The 18,986-nt window shown below is 32.4% G+C and overlaps 1 long non-coding RNA gene across 1 annotated transcript; it reads left to right on the forward strand.

Moving 5' to 3' along the window:
* The first annotated feature begins 5,545 nt into the window (after positions 1-5,545).
* Positions 5,546-7,258, forward strand: LOC143070815 (uncharacterized). The gene is made up of 2 exons (XR_012976721.1): positions 5,546-5,940; positions 6,705-7,258. It is a non-coding gene; the product is annotated as an uncharacterized LOC143070815 (long non-coding RNA).
* The last annotated feature ends 11,728 nt before the right edge of the window (positions 7,259-18,986 follow it).

Consider the following 18,986-nt stretch of genomic DNA (forward strand, 5'->3'; position numbering starts at 1 on the left):
AATACGAACTTGTTCACGTTGGAATTAACATAGTTGTACCGTATTGTTGTACCGAATTGGACAAGTGTATTGACTTGTAGGGAACATAAATGCACCCAGAGGACAAGTTTTTTCCAGACCCAGGACACATTTGTTATAGTTCAAATATGTACTAGTTGTAAATTTTTGAAGTAGAATAATTACAGATAGTTCATTAGAGAACGCAAAGACCAGTTGCATATATAATTTAGTTAATTAATGTACATTTATGATAAGGTTTACTTGTTTATTTTTTTGCAAATGGGACATTTTGGATCCATTCAGTATCAAACTGGTAACAAACCCATTCTAAAATAGACACGCTCAAATTTTGTACACGTTACATAATTTGGTGGCTAGCGGTTGGCTCTTAAACAAAATGTACTTCTGTAGATGAAATACAAAACTACTCAATTCTGACATTTTTTCAGAATTGAATTCAACCGTAGTGACTACTAAAATAATACCCTCGGAGATGAAATAAACAACGACATCTACCCAGTAGCTGTTAACACTCAAACAAGAAACCTGGCTAACAATTGGATACCTAACACCAAGATTAAAGTATCAAATTACAGAAGATGTTGTATTGTAAGTTTTGTTGTGCACTTGGGGATGCTTCTCATTGTTATATATATATATATATTGGATGTAGTGTGATACATAATCCACTTTCTTATCTAAATAATAAAAAAAAAATATTTTTAAGACCGTGTTTGTAAAATTCAAACCACAATTTATTAAAATAATACAATGACCACTCTTTCCCTTTTCATGTTCATTAAAGGATTTTACAAACACTGAAAATGCTTTTTGAAGCCGGATTCATCTGTATATATTTCACAGTTAATGCTCTTTTGTACGGTGATACAATTTATAAAGTAACAGGATTTACAATTTGTCCACATTCATTCCGTTTGGCTAAAAAGACATACTCATAAAGATAATATTTAACTTTCAACGAAATGTAAAGCACTTTGTATTAAACTCCTGAATATAATGTATAGTTAACGAAACCACGAATAATTATATTAACCTGTGCAAAAGTGAAGTATAATATAATGAATCATAATTAGTTTACGCAACTCGTAATCTTAGTTATTTCTACAGTACATTTGCGCTCCGTTACACTCTTTTTGTAAATCGAAACGAATACTGGATTTGTAATCTATATAATATCGTGATTCACCAAGGTGATAAATTTACCAAACACTTTAATTAAATGTTTACATCTCACTTGTACCAGGGTGAACCGGTGATCAATTACACAGTTACTAGACTCATTTGAACTATCATTCCTTTGAATATTAACTGTATGTTCTATCTTTTATGTCCACTTAATTTCTATCCATATATGTCGTCAAAATTGAAGAAAGTAATTAAAATTCAAAATATTTGAGTTGTAGTAAAAAATATCAAATATTGAGAAAATCTTTTTACAGCTGAAACAAAACCATTTTATTGTATTTTTATATGTAACTCCAACATAATAACTATTCTAAAATATTGAACATATAATAAATATCTATACATATGTTCGGATGACTAATTCGCTTTTTTCGAGCTATGGATTCATAACAGGAGAAAAATATATACGAACTTTGACAGAATTAGCCTAGATTGACATATCTTTTTGCCATATGAATTCTAGATCTGAATTCTTGACTTTTGTATTACATCCATTCTTGAAGTAACATAGATAAAGGTGCTCCTTCGAAACCAACTTGGAATGCATGTATTAAATTTGTGTTGCTTAGTCTGTAGTTAAATATTTTGTGTTGTGTTGATTTTGAGTTTGTATTGTCCTTTCAGCCATGGCGTTATCAGTTTATTATTGACTTGTGACATGATTTTTTTTGCATAAAAGTATAGAAAACCGGTATCATTTCAAGTTTTTCTTTAATCAAAATTGTCTCCATTTAAACAGAAATTTTTAAAATAAATCTGTTATCAAATTTTTTTTTAAGTATTTAAATCTTTCATATGATATTATTTCTTATATGTTGTGAATACAAAATGAATATATAATTGTAAAAATTAAAAAAATCATACGTGTTTGCTACCATTGGAACCAATTTAATGCAAAATTTAAAAAATAATAATTGAAAATGCATATTTTCCCGGGACAAACCATATTTGTTTATTAATATTCTACAATTTTTAAGATACATATGACACGTTGACTCGGCTGTATTTGGTGCCTCAAAATAAGAAAGAAAAAATAAAGCAGGTAACTAGGGATCAACAGTAGCAGGGATCACGATGGAAGTGAATATAATTGTCTTTCAATAAGCCAATAAATACTTATTAAAGAAAACAGAAATACCAGGTAAACTATAGATATGGACAATGCACCTACTTTCTGCTTTGCTATATGCATGAGTATAGTCACACATGTTTTAGATTTGACTAAAAGTAATGTTGGCATACAACTCGAAATTGTTATGGTGATTGTGATACACAAATGATGCCCCGCCTAACAAAGAAAATATCAAATGACATGAACATCTCAATTATGTGTTTGAACATCCTACAAAATGTTCAAGATGTATCTCAAAAACTGTAGAATAAGATAGCCGGAAAATCCACGATCTCTTTATGCAGCTTGTACTAAAAAAAGTCCAACTACCTGTCTTATTTAGAATATTTTTAAGAAATCAAAATCCTGTGATCGTGCACACCTTCATGATGTGTATGATCATCCTACTAAATATTAAAGTTGTACTTTCAAAACTGTATGAAGAGTAAAAAAGACAAATTATGTATCTAAATATGAACAAAGGACAGACGGACAGGGGTAAATTAATGTGCACAGAGACATTTTGTCACAGGGGAATAAAAATTCATTATTGATTTTGATACAATAAATAAAGAAGTAATGGCTATCTGTGAATGTTGATAATACCATTTTGAGTAAGTTATAATTTAAAATAATTCTTCGATTTGAAGATTCTGACGGAAGTTGTAATTCATCTACCCACGAGAAATGCTTTAGTACTGAGAGTATAGTTTGATCAATATTCGTAATTCTTACATCAAAAAGAAATGCAAGTCTGGAACAACTTTACGGACAGCTGGAAGATACTCACACCCGCAAATTTATCAATCGACATTTTTTTTATCAAGAACAAATACCTGTTCTGTCAAACTAGCAATGTTCCTCTTTCTTGCGGACCCTTCTTTTTAGTGTGTATATCAGTTGATTTTGTTTCCAGTCGTTTTGATTAGATGTCGTGCATGATTTCATATTGTAATTTACAGTCAAAAGCAATTTTAGTTGATATTTCCAATTCTGATTCCATAAATCTAATTAAAATTAGTTCTCCGCACTTGCTCCTCGTTGTTTATATGTGGTTTGTGATATGTAAACAACAAGAGTAAGAGCGGAGAAGTAATTTTTATTAGATTCTTTATTTTGTATTTCAGATCCAAGGCTAATTTTGAATCTTCCTTTTTAAATTCCACAGATGTATCAAACTTTTTGTTCGTGCTTTCATTCAAGTTTGGTTGTTTTGTACTGCTAGTATATGTTCGACTAATAAAATAGAATTAAAAAAGGGTTCTTAGTCAGCTTTCCTGAGATTTTTGTAAAATGATAGTTCGAATGGGGCATCCATGTGCTATGGACACATTTTAGTTTTGTAGTATGTCATTGAGTATTTGTATTCACAATGTACCAATACATTGTTCTAGCTACTTAAATCGTCAGTCATCAAATATAGTAGATGTCTAACTCTTTTGGTGTGGGATTGCTTCCATTTATTATTAACACTGAATTTTACATTATTCTATTGCTGTATGCCTACAAGCAATGATGCCTCTGAATATGTACAATGAATAGTCACTATCGTTAAACCTATGATTGCATTGGATAAAAACCGTATAAATATATTATGTGTGTGGCATAACATCGTGGCCACAGGTTAATTGTTTTCTGTTTAGTATCAAATTTATATTAAGATCCATTTTGTTACATCTTGTGATCAATTTAATTTGGCAATCGCCAATGGCAGTCAGCAGGGTTAAAGAACATCAGTTGTTCGACCTGTTTGTCAAATGCGTTTTGTTTAAATATACTTTTTCACTTTTTTTTTGGTCTTTTAGAAAATGTTTTTTGTGCTGTATTTAGACACTTCTACAACAAAATTTGTTTTACATGCACACGTATAAAAATTGCGGTTTTTATCCAACGCAATCATAGGTTTGAACGAAGTTTTCAATTTAGACTCGTTTATATTTTTTCGTTTGGGCTTGTATCATATTTTCCCTCCGGTTTATATGATCCGTTCATCCTATATTGACTCTTAAAATTCAAAAGTCTATCTAAAAAGGAGGGTACTTTTTCTAAAAATGAGGGTAATTTTTTCAAAAATGAGGGTACTTTTTATATGGCCTTCCTAATACCGTTTCGATCCCTAACATCACTGAAGAGACATTTATTGTCGAAATCCGGATCTGGTGTACAAAAAAAATATTGACACCTTATGTTTGTGGCATAACATCGTGGCCACAAGTTAATTGTGTTCTGTTTAGTATCAAATTTATATTAAGATCCATTTTGTTACATCTTGTGATCAATTTAATTTGGCAATCGCAAATGGCAGTCAGCAGGGTTAAAGTACATCAGTTGGGACAACATCCCTAATGCGCCTTGAAATGAGGAACTCAAAAGTCACGTGAAAAGAAAAAATCTCTGTGTAGTGATATTGGACATGTTTCTATTTTTAACAAATGACTGAATTTAATTATTTGTGGTGATTAGGAAAGTAGAGGAACATAGAATAAATGTGTAAAAACTATGGACCTATTGAATGTGTTCAAAGTATTAAATTTTCAAATAACTTATTGTGTTGAAAAGGGGATATTTTACCACAAGGAGCCGCATCACAAAAGGATGTTCGGGGTCTGCTAATTTACGGAAAAAGTAATCTCACTTCGTACCCCGAAAATTTAACCACATATGTGAAAATGTCACAGCTTCGAAACGAGCTATCGTACATATCCAAGTTTACGATATGGACTGAGCTACAGGAAAAAACGTTACCATTACCGCCTATGTAAAAACAATTAAAGATATTGAGCCTATTCACAAAAAGATTAATCAGATGTTTTCAGAGTGATCTATGGATGATTTCACCTTGTACACCCGGAAAAAGTGTGAAAATGATGGTTAGTATGTTTTATGTATACCGAGATATCCCAGATGATTTTAGATAACTAAATATTATAGATAAATACCAGCAAATACTCAATAAAATTTTCGCTTTTAAAATGCATTACTGGCACGGGGCTGAACACTTTTTTTAGGCACAATTCTAACTTTGTTTACACCCCCGAAAATAGTTTTAGCTGTAAGTAAACATGACACAATACAGTCTTTGTTATGTAAATTGTTTTTATCACTCCAGTTTACAGGAATAACTGATAATCAAGGGAGATAACACATTTCATACGAGTAAAGTGAAATACATCATCACATGTGCTTTTATCCAATAATTTGACCCATGGTCAGTAGATAGCATGTACATGTATTAAGGAAATCATGAATTATTATTTGTAATGCACACTAGCAAATCACAAGATATTGTCTTTTCTCAGTGAAAAAGGGGGAGGATCAACAAAACTTTTGAAAACAATATTGCTGCACCTTTTCAACTATTAAGCTAGTTAGCTAGCACTCGTTGCTGCTAATATAAAAGATTTAAATGAAGGTTGATAAGCCACAAGGGAGAAGCATTTTTCTTTCTTTGCGATAAAACTTTCAAGAATTTGATTTTTGCTCTCTCAATAATACTTATGTATCTAAACCAAATAATAACACAGCCTGAGTAATTTTTTTTTGTCTTAATTCAGTTCCAGACATATCATTACTTTTTAATCTGAGATGGCAAACTAGAGGTTTTAAAAATTCCTGAATAACTGGTAAGCATTTTGTTTTATTTGGCAAGCTCTAAATTGTTTATTTATGGTATTTATGCAATTCAAATTACAATCGGTATGTTAAAAATATACTGATATGAAAACTGTTGCTATGGTCTTGGCATTAAATGAAAATGCTTGGTTACTGATCTTTTCGACTCCATATTTCAAGTTAAACCTTGCGGCAACTTTTCTTCATGTAACACTGCAAACTATAATAAGCATTATTTTGATATGTCGTTAGTTAATTACGCCATATTACGTGTGATGCCACAATGTTTCCTTTAAAACCTCATACCGATATCTCACTGATAAAAAGAAATCACTGAAATACATGTAAAAAACATTTTTTCTCAAATAGAATTATGTGAAAGAACAAGTTTTGAAAATTTGCACTTCATTGCACTCTAATTATATGATTCAAATGACTTTTACAGTAGTTTATAGTGGTTTCTACAGTATAAAATACAAGGTTTCCACTGGCTAGAATAATTAAGTATTTTGGTGTTTTTTTTATGAAATCTTCATTTTTGCATAATTTCTCTGTCAAAATGCACTTTTAGGCACCAATTTTTTTTATTGAATGCTTTAACAGGGTCTGTGTGTTGTAATTTAGGGTTACATTCAGATGTTTTGTCCTTATTTTGACTAGTGAAGGTATACTGGAAGAAATTAATTATGCATACACTTTGTATTCAAAATAAATAAATATAGCGATAAAAGTGGCATTGCCTTATAGTGCTGAAACAACTTTATTTTTTTTTCAGAAATGGACAAAAAGACACAGATTTATTCAGAATGTCATACCAATGAAGATCACATAAAAATATTTGGAAAAATCAGAACTATGGATTGCAATATGGGACAACATCCCTAATGCGCCTTGAAATGAGGAACTCAAAAGTCACGTGTAAAGAAAAAATCTCTGTGTAGTGATATTGGACATGTTTCTATTTTTAACAAATGACTGAACTTAATTATTTGTGGTGATTAGGAAAGTAGAGGAACATAGAATAAATGTGTAAAAACTATGGAGCTATTGAATGTGTTCAAAGTATTAAATTTTCAAAGAACTTATTGTGTTAAAAAGGGGATATTTTACCACAAGGAGCCGCATCACAAAAGGATGTTCGGGGTCTGCTAATTTACGGAAAAAGTAATCTCACTTCGTACCCCGAAAATTTAACCACATATGTGAAAATGTCACAGCTTCGAAACGAGCTATCATACATATCCAAGTTTACGATATGGACTGAGCTACAGGAAAAAACGTTACCATTACCGCCTATGTAAAAACAATTAAAGATATTGAGCCAGTTGTTTGACCTGTTAGTCAAATGCGTTTTGTTTAAATATACTTTTGTTCACTTTTTTGGTCTTTTGGAAAATGTTGTTTGTGCTGTATTTAGGCTGTTCTACAACAAAATTTGTTTTACATGCGCACGTATAAAAATTGCGCTTTTTTATCCAACCCAATCATAGGTTTGAACGTAGTTTTCAATTTAGACTCGTTTATATTTTTGCGTTTGGGCTTGTATCATATTTTCCCTCCGGTTTATATGATTCGTTCATCCTATATTGACTCTTAAAATGAAGAGACATTTATTGTCGAAATCAGGATCTGGTGTACAAAAAAAAAATATTGACACCTTATGTTTGTGGCATAACATCGTGGCCACAAGTTAACTGTTTTCTGTTTAGTATCAAATTTATATTAAGATCCATTTTGTTACATCTTGTGATCAATTTAATTTGACAATCGAAAATGGCAGTCCGCAGGGTTAAAGTACATCAGTTGTTTGACCTGTTAGTCAAATGCGTTTTGTTTAAATATACTTTTTTCACTTTTTTGGTCTTTTGGAAAATGTTGTTTGTGCTGTATTTAGGCTCTTCTACAACAAAATTTGTTTTACATGCGCACGTATAAAAATTGCGGTTTCTATCCAACGCAATCATAGGTTTGAACGTAGTTTTCAATTTAGACTCGTTTATATTTTTTCGTTTGGGCTTGTATCATATTTTCCCTCCGGTTTATATTATTCGTTCATCCTATATTGACTCTTTAAATTCAAGAGTCTATCTAAAAATGAGGGTACTTTTTATATGGCCTTCCTAATACCGTTTCGATCCCTAACATCACTGACGAGACATTTATTGTCGAAATCCGGATCTTGTGTACAAAAAAATATTGACACCTTATGTTTGTGGCATAACATCGTGGCCACAAGTTAATTGTTTTCTGTTTAGTATCAAATGTATATTAAGATCCATTTTGTTACATCTTGTGATCAATTTAATTTGGCAATCGCCAATGGCAGTCAGCAGGGTTAAAGTACATCAGTTGTTTGACCTGTTAGTCAAATGCGTTTTGTTTAAATATACTTTTTTACTTTTTTGGTCTTTTGGAAAATGTTGTTTGTGCTGTATTTAGACCCTTCTACAACAAAATTTGTTTTACATGCGCACGTATAAAAATTGCGGTTTTTATCCAACGCAATCATAGGTTTGAACGTAGTTTTCAAATTAGACTCGTTTATATTTTTTCGTTTGGGCTTGTATCATATTTTCCCTCCGGTTTATATGATTCGTTCATCCTATATTGACTCTTAAAATTCAAGAGTCTATCTAAACATGAGGGTACTTTTTCTAAAAATGAGGGCACTTTTTATATGGCCTTCCTAATACCGTTTCGATCCCTAACCACACTGAAGAGACATTTATTGTCGAAATCAGGATCTGGTGTACAAAAAAAATATTGACACCTTATGTTTGTGGCATAACATCGTGGCCACAAGTTAATTGTTTTCTGTTTAGTATCAAATTTATATTAAGATCCATTTTGTTACATCTTGTGATCAATTTAATTTGACAATCGACAATGGCAGTCCGCAGGGTTAAAGTACATCAGTTGTTTGACCTGTCAGTCAAATGCGTTTTGTTTAAATTTACTTTTTTCACTTTTTTGGTCTTTTGGAAAATGTTGTTTGTGCTGTATTTAGGCTCTTCTACAACAAAATTTGTTTTACATGCGCACGTATAAAAATTGCGGTTTCTATCCAACGCAATCATAGGTTTGAACGTAGTTTTCAATTTAGACTCGTTTATATTTTTTCGTTTGGGCTTGTATCATATTTTCCCTCCGGTTTATATTATTCGTTCATCCTATATTGACTCTTAAAATTCAAGAGTCTATCTAAAAATGAGGGTACTTTGTATATGGCCTTCCTAATACCGTTTCGATCCCTAACATCACTGACGAGACATTTATTGTCGAAATCCGGATCTTGTGTACAAAAAAAATATTGACACCTTATGTTTGTGGCATAACATCGTGGCCACAAGTTAATTGTTTTCTGTTTAGTATCAAATGTATATTAAGATCCATTTTGTTACATCTTGTGATCAATTTAATTTGGCAATCGCCAATGACAGTCAGCAGGGTTAAAGTACATCAGTTGTTTGACCTGTTAGTCAAATGCGTTTTGTTTAAATATACTTTTTTACTTTTTTGGTCTTTTGGAAAATGTTGTTTGTGCTGTATTTAGACCCTTCTACTACAAAATTTGTTTTACATGCGCACGTATAAAAATTGCGGTTTTTATCCAACGCAATCATAGGTTTGAACGTAGTTTTCAAATTAGACTCGTTTATATTTTTTCGTTTGGGCTTGTATCATATTTTCCCTCCGGTTTATATGATCCGTTCATCCTATATTGACTCTTAAAATTCAAGAGTCTATCTAAAAATTAGGGTACTTTTTATATGGCCTTCCTAATACCGTTTCGATCCCTAACATCACTGAAGAGACATTTATTGTCGAAATCTGGATCTGGTGTACAAAAAAAAAACATTGACACCTTATGTTTGTGGCATAACATCGTGGCCACAAGTTAATTGTTGTCTATTTAGTATCAAATTTATATTAAGATCCATTTTGTTACATCTTGTGATCAATTTAATTTGGCAATCGCCAATGGCAGTCAGCAGGGTTAAAGTACATCAGTTGTTTGACCTGTTAGTCAACTGCGTTTTGTTTAAATATACTTTTTCACTTTTTTGGTCTTTTGAAAAATGTTGTTTGTGCTGTATTTAGACCCTTCTACAACAAAATTTGTTTTACATGCGCACGTATAAAAATTGCGGTTTTTATCCAACGCAATCATAGGTTTGAACATAGTTTTCAATTTAGACTCGTTTATATTTTTTCGTTTGGGCTTGTATCATATTTTCCCTCCGGTTTATAAGATCCGTTCATCCTATATTGACTCTTAAAATTCAAGAGTCTATCTAAAAATGAGGGTACTTTTTATATGGCCTTCCTAATACCGTTTCGATCCCTAACATCACTGACGAGACATTTATTGTCGAAATCCGGATCTTGTGTACAAAAAAATATTGACACCTTATGTTTGTGGCATAACATCGTGGCCACAAGTTAATTGTTTTCTGTTTAGTATCAAATGTATATTAAGATCCATTTTGTTACATCTTGTGATCAATTTAATTTGGCAATCGCCAATGGCAGTCAGCAGGGTTAAAGTACATCAGTTGTTTGACCTGTTAGTCAAATGCGTTTTGTTTAAATATACTTTTTTACTTTTTTGGTCTTTTGGAAAATGTTGTTTGTGCTGTATTTAGACCCTTCTACAACAAAATTTGTTTTACATGCGCACGTATAAAAATTGCGGTTTTTATCCAACGCAATCATAGGTTTGAACGTAGTTTTCAAATTAGACTCGTTTATATTTTTTCGTTTGGGCTTGTATCATATTTTCCCTCCGGTTTATATGATTCGTTCATCCTATATTGACTCTTAAAATTCCAGAGTCTATCTAAACATGAGGGTACTTTTTCTAAATGAGGGTACTTTTTATATGGCCTTCCTAATACCGTTTCGATCCCTAACCACACTGAAGAGACATTTATTGTCGAAATCAGGATCTGGTGTACAAAAAAAAATATTGACACCTTATGTTTGTGGCATAACATCGTGGCCACAAGTTAATTGTTTTCTGTTTAGTATCAAATTTATATTAAGATCCATTTTGTTACATCTTGTGATCAATTTAATTTGACAATCGACAATGGCAGTCCGCAGGGTTAAAGTACATCAGTTGTTTGACCTGTCAGTCAAATGCGTTTTGTTTAAATTTACTTTTTTCACTTTTTTGGTCTTTTGGAAAATGTTGTTTGTGCTGTATTTAGGCTCTTCTACAACAAAATTTGTTTTACTTGCGCACGTATAAAAATTGCGGTTTCTATCCAACGCAATCATAGGTTTGAACGTAGTTTTCAATTTAGACTCGTTTATATTTTTTCGTTTGGGCTTGTATCATATTTTCCCTCCGGTTTATATTATTCGTTCATCCTATATTGACTCTTAAAATTCAAGAGTCTATCTAAAAATGAGGGTACTTTGTATATGGCCTTCCTAATACCGTTTCGATCCCTAACATCACTGACGAGACATTTATTGTCGAAATCCGGATCTTGTGTACAAAAAAAATATTGACACCTTATGTTTGTGGCATAACATCGTGGCCACAAGTTAATTGTTTTCTGTTTAGTATCAAATGTATATTAAGATCCATTTTGTTACATCTTGTGATCAATTTAATTTGGCAATCGCCAATGACAGTCAGCAGGGTTAAAGTACATCAGTTGTTTGACCTGTTAGTCAAATGCGTTTTGTTTAAATATACTTTTTTACTTTTTTGGTCTTTTGGAAAATGTTGTTTGTGCTGTATTTAGACCCTTCTACAACAAAATTTGTTTTACAGGCGCACGTATAAAAATTGCGGTTTTTATCCAACGCAATCATAGGTTTGAACGTAGTTTTCAAATTAGACTCGTTTATATTTTTTCGTTTGGGCTTGTATCATATTTTCCCTCCGGTTTATATGATCCGTTCATCCTATATTGACTCTGAAAATTCAAGAGTCTATCTAAAAATTAGGGTACTTTTTATATGGCCTTCCTAATACCGTTTTGATCCCTAACATCACTGAAGAGACATTTATTGTCGAAATCTGGATCTGGTGTACAAAAAAAAACATTGACACCTTATGTTTGTGGCATAACATCGTGGCCACAAGTTAATTGTTGTCTATTTAGTATCAAATTTATATTAAGATCCATTTTGTTACATCTTGTGATCAATTTAATTTGGCAATCGCCAATGGCAGTCAGCAGGGTTAAAGTACATCAGTTGTTTGACCTGTTAGTCAACTGCGTTTTGTTTAAATATACTTTTTCACTTTTTTGGTCTTTTGAAAAATGTTGTTTGTGCTGTATTTAGACCCTTCTACAACAAAATTTGTTTTACATGCGCACGTATAAAAATTGCGGTTTTTATCCAACGCAATCATAGGTTTGAACGTAGTTTTCAATTTAGACTCGTTTATATTTTTTCGTTTGGGCTTGTATCATATTTTCCCTCCGGTTTATATGATCCGTTCATCCTATATTGACTCTTAAAATTCAAGAGTCTATCTGAAAATGAGGGTACTTTTTATATGGCCTTCCTAATACCGTTTCGATCTCTTACATCACTGAAGAGACATTTATTGTCGAAACCTGGATCTGGTGTACAAAAAAATATTGACAACTTATGTTTGTGGCATAACATCGTGGCCACAAGTTAATTGTTTTCTGTTTAGTATCAAATTCATATTAAGATCCATTTTGTTACATCTTGTGATCAATTTTATTTGGCAATCGTCAATGGCAGTCAGCAGGGTTAAAGAACATCAGTTGTTCGACCTGTTAGTCAAAAGCGTTTTGTTTAAATATACTTTTTCACTTTTTTGGTCTTTTGGAAAATGTTGTTTGTGCTGTATTTAGACCCTTCTACAACGAAATCTGTTTTACATGCACACGTTTAAAAATTGCGGTTTTTATCTAACACAATCATAGGTTTGAACGTAGTTTTCAATTTAGACTCGTTTATATTTTTTTTCGTTTGGGCTTGTATCATATTTTGCCTCCGGTTTATATGATCCGTTCATCCTATATTGACTCTTAAAATTCAAAAGTCTATCTAAAAATGAGGGTACTTTTTATATGGCCTTCCTAATACCGTTTCGATCCCTAACATCACTGAAGAGACATTTATTGTCGAAATCCGGATCTGGTGTACAAAAAAAAAATATTGACACCTTATGTTTGTGGCATAACATCGTGGCCACAAGTTAATTGTTTTCTGTTTAGTATCAAATTTATATTAAGATCCATTTTGTTACATCTTGTGATCAATTTAATTTGGCAATCGCCAATGGCAGTCAGCAGGGTTAAAGTACATCAGTTGTTTGACCTGTTAGTCAACTGCGTTTTGTTTAAATATACTTTTTCACTTTTTTGGTCTTTTGAAAAATGTTGTTTGTGCTGTATTTAGACCCTTCTACAACAAAATTTGTTTTACATGCGCACGTATAAAAATTGCGGTTTTTATCCAACGCAATCATAGGTTTGAACGTAGTTTTCAATTTAGACTCGTTTATATTTTTTCGTTTGGGCTTGTATCATATTTTCCCTCCGGTTTATATGATCCGTTCATCCTATATTGACTCTTAAAATTCAAGAGTCTATCTGAAAATGAGGGTACTTTTTATATGGCCTTCCTAATACCGTTTCGATCTCTTACATCACTGAAGAGACATTTATTGTCGAAACCTGGATCTGGTGTACAAAAAAATATTGACAACTTATGTTTGTGGCATAACATCGTGGCCACAAGTTAATTGTTTTCTGTTTAGTATCAAATTCATATTAAGATCCATTTTGTTACATCTTGTGATCAATTTTATTTGGCAATCGTCAATGGCAGTCAGCAGGGTTAAAGAACATCAGTTGTTCGACCTGTTAGTCAAAAGCGTTTTGTTTAAATATACTTTTTCACTTTTTTGGTCTTTTGGAAAATGTTGTTTGTGCTGTATTTAGACCCTTCTACAACGAAATCTGTTTTACATGCACACGTTTAAAAATTGCGGTTTTTATCTAACACAATCATAGGTTTGAACGTAGTTTTCAATTTAGACTCGTTTATATTTTTTTTCGTTTGGGCTTGTATCATATTTTGCCTCCGGTTTATATGATCCGTTCATCCTATATTGACTCTTCAAATTCAAAAGTCTATCTAAAAATGAGGGTACTTTTTATATGGCCTTCCTAATACCGTTTCGATCCCTAACATCACTGAAGAGACATTTATTGTCGAAATCCGGATCTGGTGTACAAAAAAAAATATTGACACCTTATGTTTGTGGCATAACATCGTGGCCACAAGTTAATTGTTTTCTGTTTAGTATCAAATTTATATTAAGATCCATTTTGTTACATCTTGTGATCAATTTAATTTGGCAATCGCCAATGGCAGTCAGCAGGGTTAAAGTACATCAGTTGTTTGACCTGTTAGTCAAATGCGTTTTGTTTAAATATACTTTTTCACTTTTTTGGTCTTTTGGAAAATGTTGTTTGTGCTGTATTTAGACCCTTCTACAACAAAATTTGTTTTACATGCACACGTATAAAAATTGCGGTTTTTATCCAACGCAATCATAGGTTTGAACGTAGTTTTCAATTTAGCCTCGTTTATATTTTTTCGTTTGGGCTTGTATCATATTTTCCCTCCGGTTTATATGATCCGTTCATCCTATATTGACTCTTAAAATTCAAGAGTCTATCTAAAAATGAAGGTACTTTTTATATGGCCTTCCTAATACCGTTTCGATCTCTTACATCACTGAAGAGACATTTATTGTCGAAACCTGGATCTGGTGTACAAAAAAATATTGACAACTTATGTTTGTGGCATAACATCGTGGCCACAAGTTAATTGTTTTCTGTTTAGTATCAAATTCATATTAAGATCCATTTTGTTACATCTTGTGATCAATTTTATTTGGCAATTGTCAATGGCAGTCAGCAGGGTTAAAGAACATCAGTTGTTCGACCTGTTAGTCAAAAGCGTTTTGTTTAAATATACTTTTTCACTTTTTTGGTCTTTTGGAAAATGTTGTTTATGCTGTATTTAGACCCTTCTACAACGAAATTTGTTTTACATGCACACGTTTAAAAATTGCGGTTTTTATCTAACACAGTCATAGGTTTGAACGTAGTTTTCAATTTAGACTCGTTTATAATTTTTTCGTTTGGGCTTGTATCATATTTTCCCTCCGGTTTATATGATCCGTTCATCCTATATTGACTCTTAAAATTCAAAAGTCTATCTAAAAATGAGGGTACTTTTTATATGGCCTTCCTTATACCGTTTCGATCCCTAACATCACTGAAGAGAGATTTATTGTCGAAATCCGGATCTGGTGTACAAAAAAAAATATTGACACCTTATGTTTGTGGCATAACATCGTGGCCACAAGTTAATTGTTTTCTGTTTATTATCAAATTTATATTAAGATCCATTTTGTTACATCTTGTGATCAATTTAATTTGGCAATCGCCAATGGCAGTCAGCAGGGTTAAAGTACATCCGTTGTTCGACCTGTTAGTCAAATGCGTTTTGTTTAAATATACTTTTTCACTTTTTCGGTCTTTTGGAAAATGTTGTTTGTGCTGTATTTAGACCCTTCTACAACAACATTTGTTTTACATGCGCACGTATAAAAATTGCGGTTTTTATCCAACGCAATCATAGGTTTGAACGTAGTTTTCAATTTAGACTCGTTTATATTTTTTCGTTTGGGCTTGTATCATATTTTCCCTCCGGTTTATATGATCCGTTCATCCTATATTGACTCTTAAAATTCAAGAGTCTATCTAAAAATGAGGGTACTTTTTATATGGCCTTCCTAATACCGTTTCGATCTCTTACATCACTGAAGAGACATTTATTGTCGACATCTGGATCTGGTGTACAAAAAAATATTGACAACTTATGTTTGTGGCATAACATCGTGGCCACAAGTTAATTGTTTTCTGTTTAGTATCAAATTCATATTAAGATCCATTTTGTTACATCTTGTGATCAATTTTATTTGGCAATCGTCAATGGCAGTCAGCAGGGTTAAAGAACATCAGTTGTTCGACCTGTCAGTCAAAAGCGTTTTGTTTAAATATACTTTTTCACTTTTTTGGTCTTTTGGAAAATGTTGTTTGTGCTGTATTTAGACCCTTCTACAACGAAATTTGTTTTACATGCACACGTTTAAAAATTGCGGTTTTTATCTAACACAATCATAGATTTGAACGTAGTTTTCAATTTAGACTCGTTTATATTTTTTTTTCGTTTGGGCTTGTATCATATTTTCCCTCCGGTTGATATGATCCTTTCATCCTATATTGTGACTATTAAAATTCAAGAGTCTATCTAAAATTTCGCAAATTTTTGGTTCTTCCCTCGCCGGGATTCGAACCCATGCTACTGTGATATCGTGACACCAAATCGCCTGCACTGCAGCCGTCCCGCTAGACTACACGACCACCTGGGCTCTCAAAAAAGAGCTTTCGTTGGCCGTGTGTTACCTTTCCTCGTCAGTTTTAATCTAGCGGCGTACTACAGTACATGCTATATAAGGCATGAAGATGTTATTGTTACAGATCAGCTAAATTATCTATAGTAAAGGATCCTACAAATTAATGTAATATACAGTCACAGAAAATAATTATATTTATAAGTACGTCTGAGTCAGTGACAACTCTACAACAGATGTATCCATCGGATCGTCATCAATGATGGTGATACATGACTGTGTACATAATGTATATACAACTCGTCTAAACATCAACCCAACAATGTTAGATCTGTAAATTTGCTTTCGCAAATTTTTTGGTAAGAATATTATATATATATATATATATATAATATTCTTACCAAAAAATTTGCGAATATAACACAACTAAATCCTTATCATGATACATTTAGCTACACTGATCTAGAATTTTAAAACCCTTTACAACTAGAATAGTGACGAAATATATCAAAGGATCAAACGGACATCAAACTCATAATTAAAAACGAACTGACAAAGCCGGGCAAAAAACGAACAAGACAAGCAACAGTATACAAAACGGTCAATACAAAACACAACATATAAAGCTAGATTGAGTAACACCCCCCCCCCCCAAAAAAAAATATTTGGAGTGAACTCAGGGCCCTCAAAGGGTAAGCAGATCATGTTCTACATGTGACACCCGTCTTAGTTTAAACACATTTATTTATAGTGGATTGGGAACCAAGTTTTGCAAATTATATTATTCCCTTTCCACTTTGCGGGTGCAAGTGCTGCCTTGTAGCGGCATTAACCTACTTTTTTCGAAATCTACAAGGCTGTCTTTAATGTGCAAGATATACGGCTCTCTCGTAACACGGATCAGCCATTTATCGTCCCCATCCGACGGATTATCATCGTTTCCTCAGGACCATACTCGCAAAGGTGTCATGGAAGAGCCAAAAATTCAGTCCCTGAAATTTTCATCTCGGAACGGGAATCGAACCAGGAACATTTGTGTAAGTAGTCCGATGCACTAACCACTACACCACGGCTCTCTTTTACCCATCTTGTGGCTCATGGAATTCCTAAACTCATTGCCATACTTATTCGGTAGGTGACATTCAAGACAGAGATGACGGTATTTTGCTTACGTCGATTTGAACTAATCAGTCGTCATCTGGCAAAACATATATCTCATAATTGTCAGCCAACTCGTAGTGGCGTCCATAAAATGTTCAAAGGAATGATTTAAAACCATGTTCAAACCACCATTTTTCTTCAAATTTATTGTTAGGCATATGACAGTTGGTATTGCATAATCTGTTTCTTTGTATGTTGGCGTTTGTTTTTGTAGCTGTTCAGTGTTTCTGTTTATTCGTTGTGTTCCTCTTAAAGTTGATGCGTTTTCCTTGTTTTTGGTTTGTGACCAGGATTTATTTCAGTTACTAGTAAATCGATTGATGACTACTGAATAGTGGTATACTATAGTTAACTTTATTTCAGAGGAGTTTTTAGTAGTATAGATATGCAGGCGTGGTTATAATGTTGCTACATATAAATGAAAAGTTTATAATTTGGTAGTTAGGGGTGATTTTATGGATTGATTTATGCTCATCTCCTTTGTCGTAAAACTTGTTCTCAACCAACCCTCATCATCGATTTGAAGATACGTGATAGGGTAATAAATATCTGTTGAGTCTTTTATGTTCAATTTAAATGGCAAATACGAGTCCAAAATTGTCACAAATTTGACACTATTTAGTGAGATGACATCATCTATATAGTGGAAAATGAAGTTTCAAGATAATGGTAGCTTCTTTTCGGTCGTCATCAGAAACTCTTGCATGAAGTCATCCTCGTATGAAAAATGAACTAGTCATTCAAGCTATTCAGGAAGTCTAGTTGTAACTAGAATCATTGTGTATTAATGGATATTTTTTCTTTAAAATTATGCTTATTTGATAAATTAATGCATTTAAACAATGAACAACGCAATTTAAGCAATCAAGAAGTAAAGTTTTGCAATGTGTTAACTGGTTTTTTAATTCTTTGAAATTTCAATTTTAATCAATTTATTTTCTATTTTTTTTTGTCTAAATTTTCAATTACTTTTTTTATGGTTTACATTAAATAAATAAAAGGTCTTTTCACTACATCAATATTTATAATGAAGCTACAAATCAAACAATTAGAAAAGTCGAAATATGTTTATTTGAGTCTGGTAGTTACAATGCAGATCCACTCTCTTAGTTTCGCCCCCGTTATTTCAAGCAAAAGTATGATTCGCGCACATATTTTTCAGATTCTAAAGAATTTGTTTGTTAAATGTTATATTGACCACATGCAACGTTTAAATATGAAGAAATGCTTAAAAGCTGGGTTTTTTCGCAGATGGCGGTATTTTGGGCAACTGTATGAGTTGTTATGATTTGCTGTTTAATTAGAATTAAGCATAATTTTAGGAAATTTATGATGTCAAAAACTTCTTTGATAGTCATTGCAGGGTTTTCCTTAGTTTTAAGTGATTAGAAGTTGCATCAGAAAGAAAAAAATTGGGTTTTCACACATTTTGTTAACTTTTACTCGAATTTCAGGAAACAT

This window comes from Mytilus galloprovincialis, chromosome 1 (assembly GCF_965363235.1).
Source record: "Mytilus galloprovincialis chromosome 1, xbMytGall1.hap1.1, whole genome shotgun sequence".
Classification (NCBI taxonomy): domain Eukaryota; kingdom Metazoa; phylum Mollusca; class Bivalvia; order Mytilida; family Mytilidae; genus Mytilus; species Mytilus galloprovincialis.